Raw genomic sequence first — 15,552 nt, 5'->3', positions numbered from 1 at the left:
CCAGTATGAGTACCATTCTGGAAAAAATTAGACTGGATATTTTAAAATTGGAACTACTTTAAGCAACATGGAATACATAAGGACTAGCATGGCACAAGAGAAAGACATTGGCATCAGGGATGTGGGCAGATTGAGAGTTGAATACTGGTTCTGCATTTCCCCTTCTCATTTACCAGTTATAGTTTCAGATCAACATATTCATCCTAGGGCTTCCCTGGTGGCGCAGTGGTTGAGAGTCCGCCTGCCGATGCAGGGGACACGGGTTCGTGCCCTGGTCCGGGAAGATCCCACATGCCGCGGAGCGGCTGGGCCCGTGAGCCATGGCCACTGAGCCTGCGCGTGCGGAGCCGGTGCTCCGCAACGGGAGAGGCCACAACAGTGAGAGGCCCGCGTATCGCAAAAAACAAAACAAAACACCATATTCATCCTAAACTGCTAGTTAAAATTAACTGAGGGGCTTCCCTGGTGGTGCAGTGGTTGTGAGTCCACCTGCCGATGCAGGGGACACGGATTCGTGCCCCGGTCCGGGAGGTTCCCACGTGCTGCGGAGCGGCTGGGCCCGTGAGCCATGGCCACTGAGCCTGTGCTTCTGGAGCCTGTGCTCCACAACGGGAGAGGCCCCAACAGTGAGAGGCCCGCATACCACAAGAAAAAAAAAATTAATTGAAGTCCAGTTACCTATAATAAAATGCAGCCATTTTAAGTGTGCAGTTCAAGGAGTTTTGGCACACACACGCACACACACACACACACACACACTCTTTTAACTACCACCACCAAAATCAAAATTTCAAAAAGTTCTATCACTCCCCCAAATTCCCTTGTGTTATTTAGTTGTAAGACTTCTTTATATAACCTGGATAGAGGCCCTTTGTCAAATATATGTTTTGCAGATATTTTCTCCTAGTCTATGGCTTGGCCCCTCCTTTTTTTTCTAAATGGAGTCTTCTGAAGAGCAAAAGTTGCAAATTGTGATGAAGTCCAATTTATCAGGTTTTTTTTTTTTTTCCTTTTATGGCGAGGGCTTTTAGTATCCTCTCTAAGAAATTTTTCATACTCTAAAGTTGTAGAAGATTTTCTCCTGTATTTTCTTCTACCAGTTTTACAGCTGTAGCTTTTGCATTTAGGTCTATGATCCATTTTGAGATAATTTTTGTGCGTGGCATAAGGTAAAGGTTGAAGTTGTCCTTATTGATATCCAGTTGATTCATCACCATTTGTTAAAAAAAAAGACCATTCTCTCTCTCTGTTGCATTACTTTGGTATCTTTGCACAAAATCAACTGACAACATGCATATAAATCTATATTTGAATGCTTTGTTTTATCCATTGATCTATATGTCTATCTTTGCACAAATACCACACTACCATGAATAATACATTATATTTTGAAATCAGGCAGTGTAAGTCTTCCAACTTTGTTCTTTTTCAAAATTGTTTTGGGAATTCTAGGTCCCTTACACTTCCATATAAATTTTAGAATTAACATGTCAATTTCTACCCCAAAAGGGCTTATTAATTTTTTATTGGGATTGCAGTGTGAGAAGAACTACCACCTTAAAAATACTGTGTTCCAATCCATGACCATGAACTATTTCTCCATTTTTAACGACTTTATTTTTTCATCAATTATTAGTAGTTTTCCAAAACGAAAAGCCAATCCACAGAATGGGAGAAAATACTTGCAAATGAAGCAACCAACAAGAGATTAATTTCCAAAATATACAAACAGCTCATGAATCTCAATATATAAAAAAAACAAACAACCCAATCAAACAATCCAATGGGTGGAAGATCTAAATAGACATTTCTCCAAAGAAGACATATGGATGTCCAAAAAGCACATGAAAAGATGTTCAACATCACTAATTATTAGAGAAATGCAAATCAAAACTACAACAAGGTATCACCTCACATTGGTCAGAATGGCCACCATCAAAAAATCGACAACAATAAATGCTGGAGAGGGTATGGAGAAAAGGGAACCCTCCTACACTGTTGGTAGGAATGTAAATCAGTACAGTCACTATGGAGAACTGTACAGAGGATCCCTAAAAAGATAAAAATAGAGCTCGCATATGATCCTGCAATCCCACTCCCAGGCACACATCCAGAGAAAACCATAATTCAAAATGATACATGCACCCCAATGTTCATTGCAGCACTATTTACAATAGCCAGGACATGGAAGCAACCTAACTGTCCATCAACAGAGGAACGGATAAAGAAGATGTGGTACATATATACAGCTCAGCCATTAAAAAGAATGAAATAATGCCATTTGCAGCAACATGGACGTACCTAGAGATTGTCATATTGAGTGAAGTAAGCCAGACAGAGAAAGACAAATATCATATGCTATTGCTTATATGTGGAATCTAAAAAAAATAATACAAATGAACTTATTTACAGAACAGAAATAGAGGCAGATGTAGAAAACAAACTTACGGCTACCAAGGGGGAAAACAAGGGGGGAGGGATAAACTGGGAAATGGGGATTGACATATACACACTACTATATATAAAATAGATAACTAATAAGGACCTACTGTATAGCACAGGTAACTCTTCTCAATACTCTGTAATGACCTATATGGGAAAATAATCTAAAAAAGAGGGGATATATGTATATGTATACCTGTTGCACTTTGCTGTACAGCAGAAACACAACATTGTAAATCAACTATATTCCAATAAAAATTTAAAAATTAAAATAAAATCACTTTCCATAAAAAAAAAAGTAGTTTTCAGTGTACAGATCTTACACATATTTTGTTAGATTTATCCTTAAATATTTCATGTTTTTGGATGGAATCATGAATGGTACAATTTTTAAACATTCCATATTCAAATGTTCTTTGGTGCTATATAGTAATACCACCCTCCCCTTTTTTTGTATAGCAATCTTGTAACCTGTGACTTTGGTAACTTCACTTGTCACTTTTAGTAGTTTTTTGTTGATTACATTGGATATCCAAATAAACAAACTATTAAACATTTTTTATAAAAATAAAGGTAACTTATATAACTTATAAAAATTATAAAATATGTAATTTAATTTTGTTTTGGTCAGAGAGAATCTCTTCATTTCAATCCTCTTAAAATTTACTGAGACTTTATGGTCCAGGCTATGGTCTATCTTGGGGAATGTACTATACGCACTTGAAAATAATGTGTATTCTGCCATTGTTGAATGAAGTGTCTATAAACTTCAAATAGGTCAAGTTGGTTAAGAGTGTTGCTCACATCTATATACTTATCTGTCATTTTCCTGTAAATTGCTGAGCTAGGAATGTGAAACCTCTATAATTGTGGATTTGTTTATTCTTTTGGTCCTTTCAGGTTTACTTCACATAGTTTGAAACTGTTATTAGGTACATACACATTTAAGATCGTTATGTCTTCCTGACGAGCTGTCCTCAAATTATTTATTTATTTATTTTGGCTGCGTTGGGTCTTCGTTGCTGCGCGCAGGCTTTCTCCAGTTGCAGCAAGCGGGGGTTACTCTTCCTTGCAGTGCATGGGCTTCTCATTGCGGTGGCTTCTCTTGTTGCAGTGTATGGGCTCTAGGCGCACGGGCTTCAGTAGTTGTGGCATGTGGACTCAGTAGTTGTGGCTTGCGGGCTCTAGAGCACAGGCTCAGTAGTTGTGGCACAAGGGCTTAGTTGCTTTGCAGCATGTGGGATCTTCCTGGACCAGGGCTTGAACCCGTGTCTGCTGCATTGGCAGGTGGATTCTTAACCACTGTGCCACCAGGGAAGCCCCTGTCCTAAATTTAATTGTCATGAAATGTTTCTCTTGAGTCCTGGTAATATTCCTTGTTCTGTATTTTGTCTGATGTTAATATAGTTATTACAGCTTTCTTACATTTAGTGTTTGCCTGGTAAATTTTTCCCACTCATTATGTCTAACTTACCACTGTCATTATATTTAAAGTATATATCTTATAGGCAGCATATAGTTGAGTCCTGCTGTTTAAAATTCATTTTGACAGTCTGTGCCCTTTAATGTGTAGACCATTTATATTTATTGTAATTATCAAAATGGTTGGATTTAAACCTACCACCTTGCTATTTGTTTTGTACATATTTACCTTTTCATTGCTCCCCCTTTTTTCTTTTTTCCCTGCCTGATTTTTGAATATTTTTTTTAGTATTCCATTACTTCTCTTTTAATGGCTTATTATGTATACATTTTTGTGTGTATGTTTTATAGTGGTTTCTCTAAGGTTTACAGTTTGCATTTTTAATATAATAGACTACCTTAAATTAATATTATACCATTTCATGTATAGGATAAGAACCCTACAACAGTATAATTCCATTCTGTCTCTTGTGCTATTGTCATGTATTTTACTTCTATATATGTTCAAAACTCCAGATTACTTGTTATTTTATGTTTAAACAGCTATCCTGTAAAGAAATTAAAAACATAAGGAAAAATGTCTTTTATATTTAACCACATTTTTACCATAACTAGCACTCTTCATTCTTCTGTATAGAGCCAAGTTTATTCTGATATCATTTTCCCTTTGACTAAAGAACTTCAATATTTCTTGTAGTGCATATTTGCTGGGCCCAAATTCTCTCAGTTTTTGTTTGTCTGAAAAAGTCTTTATTTCTCCTTCAGTCTTGAAAGATTATTTTCACCTGATATAGAAGTCTAAGTTGTCATTTTTAAAAACCTTTCAGTAGTTTTAAAATGTCATTCCACTGTTTTTTGGCTTGCATTATTTCTTTTTTTTTTTTTGTGGTACGCGGGCCTCTCACTGTTGTGGCCTCTCCCGCTGCAGAGCACAGGCTCTGGACGCGCAGGCTCAGCAGCCACGGCTCACGGGCCCAGCTGCTCCATGGCATGTGGGATCTTCCCAGACTGGGGCACGAACCCGTGTTCCCTGCATCGGCAGGTGGACTCTCAACCACTGCGCCACCAGGGAAGCCCAGCTTGCATTATTTCTGATCAGAAATCTAAAGAGTTTATGTTACTTCCCTTGAGTAATGTATATGTTTTTACTCTCTCTGATTTGAAATTTTTCTTTTTATCACTTGTTTTCAGCAATTATGATACTCCTTAGTGTGGAATTTTTCTTTGTGCTTCCCCTTCATGGCATTCATTGAGCTTCCTGGGTCTATAAGTTTTATAGTTTTCATCATATATGGACAAATTTCAGAATTTATTTTTTCAATTTTTTTGGTCTTTGACCTCCTTCCCCCCATCCTTTCTCTCCTCCTAAGACTCCAATTGCATGTTAGACTGCTTGATTTTGTCCCAGAGGTCATTGATATTTTGTTCTTTTTTTTTCCTCTGTGCTTCAGTTTTGATAGTTTCTATTGCTACATCTTCAAGATCACCATTTGTGGTTTTTTTGCAATTTCTAATCTGCTGTTAAGCTCATCAGTAAAATTATCATTTCAGATATATTGTTTATCTATCTTCTTTTATACATTTTATTCTCTCCTCATTAAGTTCATGTTTTCCTTTTTTTTTGTGTGTGTGGTACGCGGGCCTCTCACTGCTGCGGCTTCTCCCGTTGAGGAGCACAGGCTCCGGATGCGCAGGCCCAGCGGCCACGGCCCACGGGCCCAGCCGCTCGGTGGTATGCGGGATCCTCCCGGACCGGGGCACGAACCCGCGTCCCCCGCATCGGCAGGCGGACTCCCAACCACCGCGCCACCAGGGAAGCCCCATGTTTTCCTTTAAATTCTTGAGTCTGTTCATAACATTTATAATAGCTGAAATCTTTATCTGTCAATTTCATTATTTATGTAACTTCTATGTCTATTTCTTTTGACTGATTTCTCTCCTGGTTAGGGGTTAGATTTCCCTGCTTGTTTGTATATAAAATAACTTTTAACTGGATGCTGGACTCTGCTCTTAGAGGTGGTTACCTATTAATCAGCTTATTCCTTTTGAAAGTTGTTTTTAAGCTTGTGAAAGGGCAGTCCTAGAGTAGTCTTCACTCTAAGTCTTGTTTATCCACTCCACTAAGGTGTGACTCTCCTGTGGGTATCTCCTGAATGCTCCATGTATTCACTGAGGTGTCTCTACTATGGCTTGTGGGAACTCAAACTATTTCCAGTTCTGTGTGAGCTCTGAGAATTGTTTGCCTTACAGCTCCCAGCTAATTGTTCTTTTTCCTGGCAGTAGTTCTTTGCCCAATCTCCTGGAATTTCACTCTATGAATTTACAGATTGGTATTCAGCTAAAGACCAGGAGAACCCTATATAGACTTCTGGAGCTTTTTCTCTGCTAGTACTCTGCCTTGCAAAGTCTAGCTGCCTTGACCTCCCTAAACTCTACTCTCTCTTCAAACACAATAAAATCACCAGATTCTGTTTTGGTTTCCTCTCCCTGTCCTGGGACCCAGAAACTGCCTCCAGGCAGGGCTCATTTGCTTCCTTTTTCACAGTCCTGAACTACCTGTTGTCTAATATCTGAAAACAGTTGTTTCACATATTTTATCCGGTCTTCTCGTTGTTTACAGAGTGAAGAAAATTCTCATAGCAGTTACCCCTTCATGGGTATAAGCAGTAGTCTTCATGTTTCGGATTTTAATAAACTGAAATCAAGATTAACGACATCAAATCTTAATGCTTGCAAATTTCCTGTTGAGGGCTCACTTTCATGTGTTCTCCCTCATATTTACCGAGTAAATATGTCCCTTGACTGCTTCATCCACCCTCTCGAACTTCTCATTCTCACTGTTCACGGTATAGCCCATTTCAAAATTTTCCATTCCTTTTAACTTAAACTTTCTTCTACTGCATTCAAAGCTGTTCTTTCTGTCTGTTTAGTCTTTGCCTGTGTTATTTGTAAAAGACTCTATACGTTGACAAGGGCAGTGAACCCTCTGAAGCTACTGAGTCTCACCACTGTTAGAAGCAACATTATCCATGACCTTGCCAAATAAAGAAAAAGCCAGTGAAAATGTCCAAAGATTGCCAGAATCTGTCTGACCTAGGACAGGCTAAGAAAGTAATTTAAATAGCATAAGATGACCCTGAAGCTACTCAAAGAATGCTTCTAATTCTGCATGCGCAGGTGATATAAAGAAGGTGCTTACTCAAGGGAAAAGGAGCCAATGTTTGTTGAATGCCTACTAAATGCCAGATATTACACCAGGGGTTAGAAAACTTTTTCTGTTAAGGGCCAAAGAGTAGATATTTTAGGCTTTGTGGGCCATGTGGTTTTGTTGCAACTAAACATCCCTGCCATTATAGTTATAGTGTAAAAGCAGCTGTATACAATACATAAGCAAATGGTGTGACTGTGCTCCAATAAAACATTATTTACAACCGTCTTGGTGCTGAATTTTTGGACCTGACTCTAAAAGCAAAAATAAACATGTGGGACTATATCAAACTGAAAAGCTTCGGCATAACAAAGGAAGCCATCAACAAAATGAAAAGGCAACCTACTGAATAAGAGAAAATATTTGCGAACCATATATTCTATAAGGACTTAACATCAAAAATATAGTAAGAACTCAAACAACTCAACAGCAAAAAAACAATCTGACTAAAAAATGGGCAGAGGATCCAAATAGAAATTTTTCTAAAGGAGACCTACAGATGGCCAACAGGCACATGAAAAGCTGTTCAACATCATTAATCATCAGGGAAATGCAATTCAAAACCACAATAAGATATCACCTTAGATCCTTTTACAATGGAGATTATCAAAGAGGCAAGAAATAACAAGTGTTGGTAAGGATGTGGAGAAAAGGGAACCCTTGTGCACTGTTGATGGGGATGTACATTGGTACAGCCACTACAGAAAACAGTATGGAGGCTCTGCAAAAAATTAAAAACAGAACTACCATATGATCCAGATATTCCACTTCTGGGTATTTATCCAAAGAAAACAAAAACACTATTCAAAAAAGACATAAGCACCCCTACATTCACTGCGGCATTATTTACAATAGCCAAAATATGGAAACAACCTAACTGCCCATAGATGATAGATGGATGACTGGATAAAAAGATGTGGGGTGTGTGTGTGTGTGTGTGTGTGTGTGTGTGTGTCTAATACTACTAAGCCATAAAAAAGAAGGAAATCTTGCCATTTGTGACAATAGGAATGGACCTTAAGGGCATTATGCTAAGTGAAATAAATCAGATAGAGAAAGACAAATACTGTATGATTTCAGTTATATGTGGAATCTAAAAAAACAAGTGAACAAGCAAAACAAAATGCATAGTTACAGAGAATAGATTGGTGGTTACCTGAGGGAAAGGAGTTTGGAGGGTAGGTGAAATGGGTGAAGGGGGTCAATTGTATGATAATGGATGGTAACTAGACTTATTGTGGTGATCACTTTGCAGTGTATACATACATCAAATCATTATGCTGGGGCTTCCCTGGTGGCGCATTGGTTGAGAGTCCGCCTGCCAATGCAGGGGACACGGGTTCATGCCCTGGTCTGGGAGGATCCCACATGCCGCGGAGCAGCTGGGCTCGTGAGCCATGGCCACTGAGCCTGCACGTCCAGAGCCTGTGCTCCGCAGCGGGAGAGGCCACAACAGTGAGAGGCCCGTGTGCCGCAAAAAAAAAAAAAAAAAAAAAAAATCATTATGTTGTACACCTGAACTAATAAAATGTTACATACCAATTTTACCTCTATTAAAAAAACTTTTATGGGACTTCCCTGATGGTCCAATGGTTAAGAATCTGCCTTCCAATGCAGGGGATGTGAGTTCAAGCTCTGCTTGGGGAACTAAGATCCCACACGCCATGGGGCAACTAAGCCTGCACACTCTAGAGCCCACGCACCGCAACTAGAGAGCCCGCATGCCACAACTACTGAGCCCGCGCACTCTGGAGTCCAAGCGCCACAACTAGAGAACCTGGGTGCTGCATCTACTGAGCCTGCGCACCGCAACTAGAGAGAGGCCCACGCACTGCAACGAAGAGCCTGCATACTGCAACTAAAGACTCGATGTGGCCAAATAAATAAATAATTAAAAAATTGTTTTTAAAATATTTACAAAAACAGATGGAGAGTAGGGTTTGGGCTGAATTGCCAACCCCTGTACTATGTCATGTGCTTTACGTATTAGGTAAAACCATGTGGAAATGCTAATACTCAACCATTTTATCCTTTAAAGATAGAAATTTCATATGGTTCAAACTATTACGTTAATTCATTTAATCTTCGCAATAGACTTTCAAGGGTATTAACATCATCTTCATTTTGCAGATGAGGAAAATGAAATTCATAAGTAACTTATCCAACGGACAGCAATACTGGGATTTGATGAACTTGGATTGTCTGCTTGCTTGTTTCTCTCTCACACACACATACACAATTAAACATATGCTGATACAAATTTGCTCAGTGTAGTGGCTCCCCCACTCCTAAATTTGTTATTCTACTTACCAATAAAGAAATATTGAGTTTTGATAATTTTTATTAGAAAGAAAATAAACCTGATTCTCAAACGAGTCACTCTCTTTTTTATCAAGTCACTATAATCATACCAATTCATCATTTAGTTGTTTATTGTCATAGATGTCAACTTAATGGAGCTCTGAACAACTGAGATGAGTGAAGGTATAAAACACTATGTTTAAAAAATAATAATACTACATTTGATCCTGCAGAGCATACAAAAATGAGGAAGAGACTTCTTACTCCCAATTTTTAGAATTTACAAAAGGGAGGAACACAAGTATACAAATTAAAATAGAATTAGGTTTGTTTAATTTGTTTAACTTAAGGGACATTTGGTTCCTTTCTCTGGGAAGCCATTTTTCTCCACCCCATCTGTTAGAGAAACTGGTTGTTTCCTCTTCTATGATCCCACTGCCTTTACACGAACTTCAATTGCCACTGTTTATATATCTGTCTCACACTATACTTTGCAAAAAACCTGAGGAATAGGACCTTATGCTTGCAACTTTAAGGGCCAGTGTGGTTACTGGCCTATAAGAGTTGTTACACAATGTCAAGTGAATGAACAGATGGATGAAAGAAACAGTAATAGCCAAAGGTCAGCCATATATTAGACATTATCTAGTACAGACTACTTCAATCTTCAAAATAAATGTAGGAGTAACTATACTTGTAACTACTGACTCTTAGTTTTCACAAAACTCTGGGAGTATTACTTGTGTTTTATGGTTATAGAGACTGAGACCTAAAGGGTTTAATCAAGTTATCTGTGGTTAGTTAGGTAAGTAATGGAGCCAGGTGAGAGGAATAAGGAAGGAAAGAACAAAAATAAGGAAAAATAAAAATAATTTAAATAGAAAAACAAATAGAAACTAATTTCTAAGATGGCTGAAGAAGGTGGCATGGGAAGAGGGATACAGGCAAAGTTTCTTAAGGAAAGGTCCGAAAGAAAAGAGATAATTGCTATAGGTATTCTAGGTAGAAGGAACAGTATGATTAAATAACAGAGTGAGGCACAAAGTATGTCTGAAGAACAGCAAAAGGAATATTTAGCTAAAGTGGAGATACATGTGGTATCATAATCCTTTATTCAAGAAATATTTGTTGAGCAATTACTCCGGGCCTGTATGGGAAAATAAACCTAGAAGGGAAGTTTCAGACTAAAGAATGAAGGTGAAGGTTTTAAATGACAGCATAAAAATCTGTACAGACATAAGCACATATTGGGTTGCCACTGAAGATAAGTAAGGCTGAATGTGACTTGTTCTGCACTTCAGAAATATTAACCTTGCAGCAATGGATGGAATGACTATAGTAGAGGTTATGAGTTTACTTAGTAGGTAGGTAACTATAGCGTGGTAGGTATGTGGTAACAGGGAGAGTCTGTACTGGTACAGCAGCTCCTATAAAATGGAGGGTGGGGATCTAGTATCAGAGGAATGTTTATAATTTGACACCTGCCAAACACAAATCATCAGGGAGAAGTTACAGGAGAAAATGGTCTCCATCAGAAGGATCAAAGTAGATGACATTCCTTCATTCATGAATTCTTTTTAATTAAAAAAAAGGAATAAGTCATGTATGATTTTTTTTATTTCATAGAAAAGCCACTGTATAATGGTTCTGTTTATAAATGATCTCATTTTCAATGTGAAAATATTTAATATTTAGTAAGTAGCTTTCTGACTCCTAAAACATGTCTAAAGACCTCTGGTCCTAAAATTCCTAATTTCTCAAATTCTGAATGAACATTCCTTAGCCAGTGATGGAACCACAGAAGACCATTAGTAATCTCAAAAGAAAAAAAGGGAGTGGGGCACAACAAAAAAGTATTAAAAACTGAAGGATTTTTCTTCCATTGTGTAAGTATTACTAAAACCTGGAGTTTTAAAAACTACATATATTCAAATTGTCTGCATTATAATAAGGTGCCTTAAACATAATTCACAGTGTTAAAATTATTTCTCCTCTCTGGAAACCAAGAGTGTCCTTGTTAAAGTGTAAAAAGATTTTGTCTACTCGCCGCTCCTTGTTCTCACAGCTGAACTGTCACAGCATGAAAACATTCCCCTACTGGTGAAGCTTTAGATACCTATTTCCCTGGTGAAAGAGTGCAAAAGGAACTGAAAGAGTTATTGACAATTCATATAGTATTCCATATCCCATTAGAGTACAACTACAAGCAAAGAAAATATTTTAACTCTGAAGACAGATGGGGCAACAATGTTTTAAATGATTGTTAACTTCACTGAGTAGTACTGAAAATGTCAAGATTGTAGTCTATCAGGTCTGAAAGAGACTCAAGATTATACAAGAATCTACTTATAAGAAGTCTATTTCTTTGTCCTGTTTGCTAAGTCAAAGGTTAATGAGAAGTACATTGAAGAAAACACCTTCTGTGTTACTGCAAAGTATTTCTCATGCAACATAAAAACGTAAATGAAAAAGTATTTTAATCTAGTTCTTCACTAACTTCCTTTAAAAAACAGCTTTACTGATGTATAATTTACATGCCATAAAATTTACTCTTTTTTGTGTGTATTCAATTCAATGATTTTTAGAAAATTTACAGAGTTGTGCTACCATCATCACAATCTAATTTTAGAACATTTCCACCATCCCAAACTATTAACTTTTTTTTTTGCTTGCTCTTCTTATTTTTTAACATCTTTATTGGAATATAATTGCTTTATAATTGCTTTGGAACATAATTGCTGTATAACAAAGTGAATCAGCTGTATGTATACCTATATCCCCATATCCCCTCCCTCTTGCGTCTCCCTCTCACCCTCCCTATCCCACCCCTCTAGGTGGTCAAAGGGCACCAAGCTGATCTCCCTGTACTATGGCTGCTTCCCACTAGCTATCTGTTTTACATTTGGCAGTGTATATATGTCAATGTCACTCTCTCACTTCGTCCCAGCTTACCCTTCCCCCCATCCCCGTGTCCTCCAGTCCATTCTCTACATCTGCATCTTTATTCCTGTCCTGCCCCTAGGTTCTTCAGAACCTTTTTTTTAATTAGATTGCACATATATGTTAGCATACGGTATTTGTTTTTCTCTTTCTGACTTACTTCACTCTGTATGACAGACTCTAGGTCCATCCACCTCACTACAAATAACTCAATTTCATTTCTTTTTATGGCTGAGTAATATTCCATTGTATATATGTGCCACATCTTCATCCATTCATCTGTCGATGGACACTTAGGTTGCTTCCATGTCCGGGCTATTGTAAATAGTGCTGCAATGAACATTGTGGTACATGACTCTTTTTGAATTATGGTTTTCTCAGGGTATATGCCCAGTAGTGGGATTGCTGGGTCATATGGTAGTTTTATTTTTAGTTTTTCAAGGAACCTCCATATTGTTCTCCACAGTGCCTGTATCAAGTTACATTCCACCAACAGTGCAAGAGGGTTCCCTTTTCTCCACACCCTCTCCAGCATTCACTGCTTGCAGATTTTTTGATGATGGCAATTCTGATTGGTGCGAGGTGATACCTCACTGTAGTTTTGATTTGCATTTCTCTAACGATTAGTGATGCTGAGCATCCTTTCATGTGTCTGTTGGCAACCTGTACATCCTCTTTGGAGAAATGTGTATTTAGGTCTTCTGCCCATTTTGGGGTTAGGTTGTTTGTTTTTTTGATATTGAGCTGCTTGTATATTTCAGAGATTAATCCTTCATCAGTTGCTTCGTTTGCAAATATTTTCTCCCATTCTGAGGGCTTTTCATCTTATGGTTTCCTTTGCTCTGCAAAAGCTTTTAAGGCTCATTAGGTCCCATTTTTGTTTTTATTTCCATTTCTTTAGGAGGTGGGTCAAAACGGATCTTGCTGTGATTTATGTCATAGAGTGTTCTGCCTATGTTTTCCTCTAACAGTTTTATAGTGTCTGGCCTTGCATTTAGGTCTTTAATCCAACTTGAGCTTATTTTTGTGTATGGTGTTAGGGAATGTTCTAATTTCATTCTTTTACATGTAGCTGTCCAGTTTTCCCAGCACCACTTATTGTAACTTCTTGATCTAAGGTATTTCTATCAATTCATGGAAGCCACTGATATCTAAAGTTACTATATATTCAAAGTCACACAAAGTTCTGCAACTGAGCAGGAAAAGTACAAACTAACCTCACTTTTAATGACCTTTATAACCAATCCTCTATGCTGGCACTGGGAAGAAAATGTTCAGGTGCTTTCTCTGAAAGTTAAACCATCCTAAATATTCAGTTATGGCACACAGTCTTGGAAAGAAATTAATTATATTTTTGTTGGTAACACATTTCAGGCTGTTTACACAGCTGACATTTCTCAGCTGTACCCAATTCATACCCTAAGCTGTGAGGACGATCTTATTTTGTAGCAGATGCCTCCACTTGAGTGATTTAAATAAGTATAAAAACACCATCATTGCCTGCAACAATATAGATTACAAGCACCAGCTTTATGAGTTTTTATAGTCCTAATGAAAGAAAGGTTTCATGACCTTTCTTTGGCTAGAAGCTCCTTAAAAGACTACAGTTATAAGCAATTTTTGCCAAAACTCAAGCACTGGAGTTAGTGGATCTGCTATGGCACCGATTAAAAGCAGCTTGGCCCTAAACATCTTTGTTGTATCAATCATGAAGCTCAAGGCAACATCCTGCCAATGTGGCAACATATGCTCTGGGGAGGTATAGGCAGGCATTACTTGACAGGTTCTGGGACAAGGTGGAAATATGAAAAATGAGGCAGTAAGAATCAAGCTTCTTAATGGAGATTCCCTCTTGTGCCTGCTGTGCCTTATAGTACCAGGTAGTATCACAGACTTCCATATGGTAAGTTTTAGATGCTTTCCATATTTTCCCATAGTAATGAAATTGCATAGAACTCTTTGGTAAAAAATTAAATAAAGATCATTAAAATGTGAGACAGTGCCAACTCAAGTCAATGCTTTAACAACTAAAATGTATAAGGTACTATGTTACAGAAGAATTTATTGTATTTCACTGATTTTGCTTATCAATCTCGGAACTGCTTCTGTTAAGCCTATTTCAGCCTGGTTTCTACAGGTTTGGAGCCCAAGAGCAGCTGGCATTTCCAACCCTATTAGGACCCACATCTCTGGACCTTATTACCTTAAACCAGACAATTATTTTTGCTTCAAACTTTTTATTAAAGAAATTTTCAAACATACCTAAAACTTGAGAGAATAGTATAAAAAAATCATATATACACATTACCCACCTTCAACAATGATTAATAGACAGCTAATTTGGATTTATCTATATCCCCACTCACTCCCCTAACCCCAGAGGTTATTTTGAAGCAAATCTCAGGTACCATTTCATTTACGTAAACCAGTCAATTCCTGCCTGTGATCTCTTTCTGAGTTACGTTAATATTAATTATAATACTGACTCTCATTTACTGAGTGTCTACTATGAGGCAAGTACTGTGTGTATATATATATATATTATCGCTAATCCTCATTACAATTCTTCAGATCAGTGAGGTAACTGAAACTCAGAGAATTTAAGTGACATGCTCAATCTTAATTATTTTCTTCTATTAAAGTTATTATTTATTGTAGCAGGTTATTAGACAATGCTAAGAACATTTCTGGTTTCCTCATGTCTTCTCGGGTAAACAGAAAGCTATTATTTTTGTATGTTACCCTCGTAATTTCATAAAAATAAATGTATCACATTTTCTATCAGTCTAATGGGGAAAAAACAAACTAAAAACAACAACCACATCTTTACTACTTAGCCATGGACAACCAACCAATAACTCTTAATGATATACTATAATGTCAATATTAAAATCAGTTGTTTATAAATAAATGTAACTGCCTATACACAAATAATTTTTTTCTGAAGGGTTCACTTAAAAAACAACTTTTGCTACCTTCTGATTATTTTTAAAGTTTCATAATCCATAAAACATTTTCCAAAGGCACAGTGTTTAGACTGTGGAATAATTAGACTCAAGTGGCATCTACATAAACAGATTGTTCAAAAATGATTCTGTCTTCCACAAAGAATTCCTTTAGATTAAAGTATATGATGGTAGTGCTGAGAGAGGAGTAGTAATTATTAGCCAGATAGAAATGTAATATTTACTAGAAAATAAGAAAAGGTAATTAAACTTTTAGCCATAATCATTATTCGG

General features: G+C 37.4%; 1 protein-coding gene across 1 annotated transcript in view; it reads right to left on the bottom strand.

Moving 5' to 3' along the window:
• Positions 1-15,552, bottom strand: part of FAF1 (Fas associated factor 1) — a 537,070-nt gene that overhangs the window by 194,423 nt on the left and 327,095 nt on the right. The window lies entirely within an intron of this gene.

Source organism: Kogia breviceps, chromosome 1 (genome assembly GCF_026419965.1).
Source record: "Kogia breviceps isolate mKogBre1 chromosome 1, mKogBre1 haplotype 1, whole genome shotgun sequence".
NCBI classification, from domain to species: Eukaryota; Metazoa; Chordata; class Mammalia; order Artiodactyla; family Physeteridae; genus Kogia; species Kogia breviceps.
This window is presented reverse-complemented; position numbering and strand designations above follow the sequence as displayed.